The sequence below is a fragment of the Mustela putorius genome, unplaced genomic scaffold (genome assembly GCF_011764305.1).
Source record: "Mustela putorius furo isolate JIRA1106 unplaced genomic scaffold, ASM1176430v1.1 tig00003942_pilon_pilon_pilon, whole genome shotgun sequence".
NCBI lineage: Eukaryota > Metazoa > Chordata > Mammalia > Carnivora > Mustelidae > Mustela > Mustela putorius.
In genome coordinates this window covers 6,125,744-6,135,643 of record NW_025422087.1, presented here as the reverse complement: position 1 = coordinate 6,135,643, position 9,900 = coordinate 6,125,744, and the positions used below count along the sequence as shown (strand labels likewise).

Below are 9,900 nucleotides of genomic sequence, written 5' to 3'. Positions count from 1 at the left end.
TAAAAGTTTCTACTTTTTAACCACTTCTAAAATTGAATCTTATGTAAAGTACCAATATATAGAGTCAATAATATTTGGTTGTTCTCATTAAAATGGGGGTGAAAAGACCTAAATGTCCTCTTCTTTCACAAATGCACTCCATACATGTAAGAGACATATTTAAACCATGCCCTGAGAAGGTCCTAATGTATGACCCCAGAATAGATGGCTCTGAGGGACACACTCTTAGAGTCAGTTTTTGTGGGACTCCACTCCTAGCCTTACAATATCACATTTCATAGGTGACCATATTTGTTTATCTTGAATGTGATTACCTTTTTGGTGTGTCTAGCATTTGATTTTGCTTATTCAATCTCCAAACACCAGCCAGGAAATTTAAAACACACCACATAAAAAAAATGAGTTCATTTTTTTTATTTCTCCTTTTATACCCTTTTATGAAAATAGAAATAGGTAAGTTACAGTAATCAAGTTGCTTTGAAAGGAACCTACAAATTTTACCTGGATCTGATATTTGATTTTTGTTTGTTTGTCTTTTGTTTGCTACTGTGTTAAATAGTCACCAAAATCCTTCTATACACAAGGCAGTTAATTGTCTAAACCAATCCGATTAAGACAGCATTGTTAAATGGAAAGAACATGGGTTTTGGAATTATCCCAGTTGAGTCAGTTAGCGAGCTGTCCCACTGTGCCTCTGTTTCTTCATCTATAAATTGGGGATAATGTCTAACTTGCAGTGTGATTTTTGCAGTGTGAAGCTCAATGGGATAATGCATATGAAAATACATATCCTTGCACTTGGCCCAGAACACCCAATTTACCTTCAAGTGGGAAGTAGAAGAGGGAGGGGTGTGGCTAAGTTTTCTGTAGCTTAACCATGGAGTGCAGGGTAAAAGTCTGACATCTAGTGGTCAGAGTGACATTTGCACCTCATCTTGTAGGGTTGAGTCTCCGAAGTTCCCAACTTGGATCTGCATCAGAATCACCTGGAGAAGGAGGCCCCTTTCATAAAGATCCTGATACTGTAGGTCCATGCCAAGACGGGGGAAGATCTAGCTTTAAGAGTTCCTCCAAACGATTCTCACACCACCTGTTAATCATAGATAGTTTGAGGTCAATAACCTGCAGGTTCAGAGAAGAGAGGCTGGTAGGTGAGAAAGGTCTTTATTTTAAGCTTTTCATAAAAAGAGATCTTGTGTCGCAGGAGTACAAAGGCAAGAAAGTACTTTATGAAAGAGTGGATTCCCAGGTGTTCTAAGTCAAGCAAACCTAAACAAAGCTAAGAATGATCTTACAAAGAGCAGTAACCATAGCTCTTTCCATATATATATATATATTTATTTGAAGAAAACCTACCAAAAAGCACTACACTTAATCTCTCATTACAGTTTATTGAGAAACACAGAAAATCAATTATAACATTTCTATACATTTGACAAACACTTACCTAAAAAATATTAATTGCCATCAGCTATGTTCCAAGAACTGTGTTGACCCTTAAGAGTATAATGAGTAATACTGATTTCTACAGATCTCATGGGCTACTGGGGAGATGAACAAGTAATCAGACTATTAAAAGTCATCTTAAGAGTCTTAAGACATAAAAAGGAAAGAAAGGTATGGAGGTATGCAAAAAGCTATCTGTATTAGTTTTCTAATTAGTTTTCTTCTGCAACAAATTACCACAAACCAATTGGCTTAAAACAATGCAGATTTTTTAATCTTACAGTTCTGAAGGTTAGACGTCCACAATGAGGCTTATGGGGCTAAGTCATGGTGTCTACACAGCTGTGATCCTTTGGAAAGAATCTGCTCCCTTGTCTTCTCCAGTTTCTAGGAGCTCCTTGTGTTTTTTGGCTCATTGCTTCATCATTCTGACCTTGGCTTCCATTGTCACATCATCTCTGATTCTAATTCCCCCCTGATTCCCTTTTATAAGGACTCTTGTGATTACATTGGGTCCATCTGGGTAATTCAAGATCATCTCCCCACCCCAGTCTCCTTAACTTAATCACATCTTGCAAAGTCCCTTTTGCAACACAAGGTCATATATTTACAGGTTTCAGCATTAAGACATGGACATATTTGGGGAACCATTATCTTGTCTACCACATTATTTCACCCAGACTTGGGGAATCAGGGTGAGAAGGCCTTCCTAGAAGAAGAGATATCTGAACTGAAACTTAAATGATAAAATGTTATATTTCCAGGAAGAAAAAAAAAAAAAAAAAAAAAAAACAGTGAGATATGTGAAGAAGGTGATCAGTCATGCAGTAAGATTTCCCAAAGTGGAAACATGTGAGAAGACCCAGAGATAAAAGGAAGTATGCCTGTGGATCTAAAGACAGTGCTTTAGGGCTGTGTGGCAGGTGAGAGAGGGAGGTGATGAGAAGGTTCTAAAAATAATCAGAGGCCAGAGTATGGAGAATAATGTGAAAAGCTACATTATGTGACTTCGGAATTTTTCCTGTGAGTAGCAGGGAGTTAAACTAAAGAACTTTAATTGGAAATACTTCACTCTGGTGTGAAGTGAAGCTTGGAAAAGGGGTACGGTTGGAGACTGGCATGCATTGAAATCCAGAGGAGAGTTGATACAGCTGCCTAACCTGATGGTTCAGTGGCTAATGACACTGGTTCATGCTGCAAGGTTCCTTCACCTACCTTCTTTGTGGTAGGTGCAAAATGCTTAGCCTCTTTATACCTCATTTTCCTTATCTGTAAAAATGAGAATAACACTAGAGCCCAGTTGCATTATTCAGAGGAATGAATGCAGAAATACATTTAAAGCACTTAGGATAGAACCTGGTACGTGACAGAGATCCAGTAAACATTAACCATTGTTATTTACTGGTCATTTCAGTAGGAATAAAGACAACTGAGCAGACTCAAGAGCTATTTTTTTTCATATACTTTTTTTTTAATTTTCTTTTCAGTGTAACAGAATTCATTGTTTATGCACCACACCCAGCTCCATGCAATATGTGCCCTGCATAATCCCCACCACCTGGCTCCCCCAACCTCCCACCCCCTGCCCCTTCAAAACACTCAGATTGTTTTTCAGAGTCCGTAGTCTCTTACGGTGTTTTTCAGAGTCCGTAGTCTCTTACGGTTCTTGGTGCTATAGTAAATGGAATCGATTTTTAATTTCCCTTTCTGTATTTTCATGATTAGTGTATAAGAAAGCCACTGATTTCTGTACATTGTATCCTGCCACGTTGCTGAATTGCTGTATGAATTCTAGTAGTTTAGGGGTGGAGTCTTTTGGGTTTTCCATGTAAACAATCATGTCATCTGCGAAGAGAGAGTTTGACTTCTTCATGGCCAATTTGGATACCTTTTATTTCTCTTTGTTGTCGGATTGCTGTTGCCAGGACTTCTAATACTACTATATTGAACAAGAGTGTTAAGAGTGGGTATCCTTGTCATGTTCCTGATCTCAACGGGAAGGTTGCAAGCCTTTTCCCATTGAGGATGATATTTGCTGTGGGTCTTTCATAGATAGATTTTATGAAGTTCAGGAATGTTCCCTCTCTCCCTATACTTTGAAGCATTTTAATCAGGAACGGATGCTGGATTTTATCAAATGCCATAGTCTCTCATGGTTCATCTCCCCTTCCAATTTCCTTCAACTCCCTTCTCCTCTCCATCTCCCTATGTCCTCCATGTTATTTATTATGCTCCACAAATAAGTGAAACCATATGATAATTGACTCTCTCTGCTTGACTTACTTCACTCAGCATAATTCAAGAGCTATTTAAAAGAAAGAATGAATAGAACTAGTGGCAAGTTGCTAAAGTGGGGTGAGGTAGATCAGGAAGCCAAGACTAATGCTCTGATGTCTAGGTGGGCAATTGATTTAACAGTGCTGCAGATAATAGTGCCCTAGGACATAAGAAAAGAACTAAGGTGTAAGTATTTGTGTATAGGAGATAAGAGAAGTGATTGGTTCAGTTTTTGACATGTTGAGTTTGAAACTGATTGTGAGACTCTTGAGAGATCCAATAGACATGTGGTGGCTATGTTTAGAAAGATTTGAGATGGACATGGGAGTCATTAATTGAATCCAGGAGAGAGAATGAGATCCCCTGGGAGCACATATAAAATAAGGGAAGGAAGACCTAAGCTAGAAGATGTGGATGAAGAGGACTCTGCACTTTCCTTCTCATGGCGTTTGTGACATTGAGTTCTAATTGTTGTTTATTGTCTCCGCCATATGACTCTATTACACTGCAGGCTCCCTGAGGGCAATGATAGAGTCTAACTTGCTCACCATTATACCTCCAAAAGGTAATATCTGGCTGGCATACAACCACACTCAATAAATACCTTCAGTTGACTTATTAAATTATAGGCATCCTTCAAAACCAAAAAAGGATAAGTAAAATATATAGTGGAAAGAAGCTGTGAAAGACTGAGCATGAAGACAATTAATATTGTAAAAATATGCATAAGGTATTGGGTAGCTTTAATAATGAGGTATATGAAAAGTTGGTAAGTAAAAGTAGAACAATCACTCTAAGATGAACTATGTAGAAAGAATTGGCGGAAAGTGGCTGTTGGATGGTGATGAAAGTGGTGGTTGTGATGATAATGATGGTAGGCAAAAATGAGACCTGTGGATGACAATGTCATTAAAAATAGGATAAATTACCATTTATGTCCTTGGGTGATTCAAGTACAATCTTGTCTAGTGACAGATCTTTTTCTGGTCCAATAGTTCTGGGGTAATGGCAGCCTTATAATGGAGATCCTAGGTCAAAACCTAAAATATTCCTTTTCATGTATTTACCTAGAAGAATTTACTTCAAGCCTGAAATTTTCCCCTGATTTCCAGGTTATGTAATCACATATCAAACTGACATCTCCTCTTGAGTATCTAGGAGATATCTCAAACTTAACATGTCCAAAATCCAATTCCTGACTATTCTTTAAAATCAGCTCTTCCCATAGTCTTCCCCTCTTAGCCATGGCAACTTTATCCTTCTAATTGTTCAGGCCAATTTATTTGAACTCATCCTTGACTTTTGTCTTTCTCTAGCACACAACAGACAATCTTTCAGAAAATCTTCTAGCTTTATTGTTACATTATATCCAGGATCTCATTTCTTTCATTACCATCAAACTTCTCCATGCCATGGGCATCTCTCACTTGGACAACTGCAAGAGCTCCTAACTGTTCTCCTGCTTCTACACTTGCCTTCCTATAGCCTTGTCTGAACACTGAAACCAGATGATCCTGTTAAACATGTTGGGTTACTGCTCCACTCAAACCCTGCTTTTTGTTTCAGAGAGAAAGCTGGAATCACGATTACCTATCAGACCTTAGATCCATTCCTTGCTCATTCTTTTGAGTCATACCAGCCTCCTTGATATTTCTCAAACATGCCAGACATTTGTTTGTTCCTTCCGCCTGGAACAGTTTACTCTCAGATAACTGAATGGCTCATTCCTTTACCTCCTTTCAGATCTTTGCCCAGTGCAAAGTTGGGAAGAGAAGCATAATCGGCTCTTGTGAACTGGTACTAGCAGACTACAGTGCACCAATGGGAGGCTAACTTGTGTGAGGTCAGTTTGTCACCCCTGTGAGATTAAAGACCTATCCCTCAAATGCCTGAAAGATTCTGATAGCACTAAAAAAAAAAAAAAAAAAAAAAAAATCCACCTTGAGATTATGTCTCTTTCCTCAAATAGGCCTCTTCCCAAGAAAGCACAGAGAGAGTGACATGATTGGCCATGCAGTCCTTTGGTTTCGGATGTGAAAGTTGGACCAAAGGGAAAGTGGAGAGAAAGGCTACCCAGCGAACTTCACTTGTGCTCAGCTTTTAAAGACCTGCTCATACCGGGCATATGCCTAGAAAACAAGAGAGCCCTTGTCCTCAGAGGTGCATAAGGTGCCTCATCCAAAAGTTCTGCTGGGCAAGCATGAGTCCCCAGTTAAAACAGCAAATCTGTAAAGAAAAATGAGAACAAGTTAAGATGGGCATATTTATCTAACCCTCTATAATTGCAAAACTTACAATTCTAGGGCAACTGTTTTCCCTTCAGAAGAGTTAGAAAGAGAACATTGTTTTTCTTGGAGAAGGATGTAAGATGATTTGAATAGGGATGAAATATATATTGCCAGCCCCAAGTAAACTGCCAATATGAACCCAGAAATATGAATAAAGTTTGAAGGCAATAAAAGTCTTTTTTAAAGTGCTTAAAATGTGCCAGATACTGTGCAGACTGTTTTACATAACTTAGTTCATTTAGCCTTCACAAGAAGTTTCAAATTAGGTATTGTTCTCCCTATTGTGTAAATGGGGAAACTGACCCCCAGAGAGTTCAGATAAATTGGCTCAGGTTGGTGGTAAATGACACAGTTAAGTCTATTCGCCTCCAAAGGTGCTTTCCACTATTCCAGGTACTGAAGACAGGTAAAAGGGATGTGGCCAATATCTCCTACAGAGGACGAGGCTGAGGACAAGGCTGTTCCTTACCCACCCAGACTTGCTCCTTGGTTCTTCTCTGGTCACACCTTCCATAAAGCGACTCTGGATCATGGCCACAAGAGGGCAGACATGCCTGAAAAGTCAGGAGCACTAGGAGGAGTGAGGAACTTTATCCTGTGCATTTCCACTCGGTTTCTCCTTCACACCAGGATTAGAAGAGGCACTCCTGGGTCTGCAGAATAAATGGCAATAATTACCATTTTGTCCTTGACACAGACTCATCAACTAGTGCTTTTTGTCGTTTTCATTTTACAGAAACACTTCAAAAAGAATGAGAGACCTGTGATGTCACTATTAATATTTTTCTTAGACTGTAGGGTCTTGTTGGAACTGTGGAAAGCACTGATCCCTCAAGACAAATTGCTCTGATAGGATAAGCAGCCCAAAGCATAGAGTGTAGGCACTTAGAGGGAATAACACTGTCTTCTTCAGCCCTGAGTTTCTCACAAACACGAAATATTAATTAACTAATTTAAAAAAAGAAATTCAAAAACGTATTGTATTGGGTTTACTACCTTCAAGATTTTGCAAATGAGGCTCCTTGGCATTATTATTTCATTGCATAAGCAAGGTATCGTGAACTCAGAGACACATCAAACCACAAAGTTTTTCAGCAAAAATAAGTATGACTTGCACTAAGTATTTACATTTAGAACTCTTTTTGCCAGACCTCATGATAATCTCTAGATCCAGAATCCACACAAAAATCAAAGTCAAAAGAGACGTACCCTGATAATCAAGTTCTGGCAGGCCAGGCTGTTTGTCACTCATTAGAAGAATCAATGCTTAGTCTACCCCACTCAGTTTGACCCAAAGTAGAGAAAACTGCTAACCTCACCCTGTTTCTAGGGTTTCAGTATCTTATAGATAACAACAAAGCATTGGAAGAATATTTTCGAAGTCTTATATTAAAGGTTAAGGAAAGCAGATGACCCCCCAGAGTAGCTACTAAGAACTTATACCAAGCCATGTTGATGATATCTGAACTAAGATGATGGCAAATGCTGGTTTGAAGTTTTACTAGATGAGGAAGAAAGTGTCACAAGAAGCTTATTCCATGTAATCCTTTAACGAGGTTCTAATCTTTTTATTCCAGTGGCCTTCAGAAGACTCTTTAACTGTACTTTTTAGTCATTTCTCTGCCCAACCAACTGTCTATGCTGATGAACTCATGGTTGCTGTCTCTTTGGTTGATTTTTTTTTTGAATTATCTGTTTCATTCTCATATCTGGCTTCATACTAAAGTAGTCTTATGAATCCCCTTAGCACCAAATTCTGCAACCCTAGTCCATACCACCCCCACTTCTAATCCAGCCCCAGGAATCCCGTGCTGTATCAAACCCTGGTCCTACCTCTCAGTAAAGGAGTACTCCAGAAAGAGTCCATTTTTATAACATCAATCCTGTTTCATTCAACAACTATTTATTAAGCCATCATGTGTGCAAGAGTTATGCTATCTACAGGCAAGGACCCAAAGAATGTTAAAGTAAATGTCCATATATCCTTAAACTTTGATAATATATTGGAAGTGAGCATTGATTAGTGCAAGATAACCCTCATATATGATGAAAAAGGTTCAATTTCATCATAAGAAGAAAATGCTAATGGTGTCCAGAGGAGGAAGAGATTAAAATCAAATTAGAAGGATGAGGAGAATATTTGAAAAGGAGTTAGCATTTAGTGAGCATTAAAAAAAGATCAAAGGGAATGATGCTTCACAAAAGAAAATGACACCTTCAAGAGCATGTGCAGAGAAAGTGCTGAAAGTACACCTAGATTTATGGACTGGCCTAGTATGGCTGAAGAATGGGAAAATGGGGTCCTGGAAAGAGTGGAATGGTCAACCACATGGCTTTCTGAAATTCAGGAAGGGGATACATGAAGTGGACTTCTCAAACAAAGGGTACAATATGTTCTAACACAGCTAGTATTGAGCAATATTAAAACATGTTTCCACTGGGTGAGTTTATGCTGGATGGAGCTCCTTGGTCCTGAGAGATTCACTTCATTAATGTTTGCCTGGAACATGTCTTCATGTCTCCCAACACAGTTTATTAAACTCTTTCCCTTTGCTCCAAAAAGTTATAAAACTTCTACCTCTTCTTCCAAACCTTGACTCATTTCCTAGAAGAAAGGTAATAATTTCACCTTTTAACTAAATATATCATCCCAGGCTGTCTCTCAGAGCTCACCTCAAAGCCTCCAGGCCTCTTATCCCCTACCCCATCAGACATTTTGCTCATTATTTGTGTTAAACTATGATTTTTAAAATTTGGTTATGCCCATTTCCATCTCCACAGTGCTGCTTGTCTCCAGGGGTGAGATCTGTGTATGGTGGTTTTCCATACAGCAGAGATGACTGTCAATGTGTAGCTGGAAACAGAGCTCACTAAGAGCTCTGAGGCTCACCCTGATGCTCTATTGGTAGATGCTTTTTACAGTTAAAATATAATATGCTAATAGAAATCTAAACCTCATTTTATGAACTCTTTTGAGAAGTAGCTCAGGAATGATCTAAGATATGGTGCCATGATGGATTCATTCTTTGGTGGCTTGCTGTTAGTTCCCTGCCCCTTTTCAAGTGATGATATTTTGGGTAGTGTAAGAATGTTTTATTCTTATTTCCTTCTTATTTATTCTGATTTCCTTCCTCCTGAAGCTTATTTCCTTCAGTAAGACATTTAGAAATGACTTTCTCCATTTCTCCACTAATGGATCCAGTGTCCTGAGATGAGAAGGATGAGGATGCTAGAGAAACATGGCCCTTCTACCTGTGTGTCCGTTTCCATAGAATGTGTTGTCCCTAATAGCCAGGAAATCTTAGTGATTAAAGTTCAAATAATATTCAAAAATCTCCATTAACTTAGAATTCAGACATTTTTGGAGGGACACAGAAGTAAGATACACTTTTATGTCACATGTAGGGGAGAAAAGACTTTACGAAGTACACAACTTTGATTGTGTATTTTTTTGTCCCTTTTTCATCTCAGTGATTTTTTTTCCAATTTTACACATATGTTTTTTCTCCCATCTAATTGATCTGATGTTAGCTGAAATTTTCAGAATTAAAGATACACTGACATGGGTGCTAAAATAATAGAAGAATAGAGAGAGATCCGAAATATTCTGGTAGTATGTAGAAGTGGGGTGGGATTCTAAGACTTCTGCTCTGGATGCACAATTTTCACTGTTCTTTAGAAATCAGGATACCAAGGACCATGACCACAACATGGATATGGAAATATAGTGACGACTTAATGATTGTACGGAATTTAGGAGGTATAAATGAGGATTTACGTATATTCTTTTTTCCTATAATTAACCTTACAAATTAAACTGTCTACACTTCAAATGGGCATCTTATTTTATTTTCACTAAACATTCCTTTGCTCCTCAAATTGTATTAAA

General features: G+C 38.4%; 1 long non-coding RNA gene across 1 annotated transcript; it reads right to left on the bottom strand.

Annotated features, from left to right (window-relative positions):
• Positions 1–826: 826 nt before the first annotated feature.
• Positions 827–9,895, bottom strand: LOC101678353. Its single transcript, XR_200969.3, has 3 exons — positions 6,481–9,895; positions 5,842–5,949; positions 827–1,090 (listed from the first exon to the last, which is right to left on the bottom strand). It is a non-coding gene; the product is annotated as an uncharacterized LOC101678353 (long non-coding RNA).
• Between the last annotated feature and the right edge of the window lie 5 nt (positions 9,896–9,900).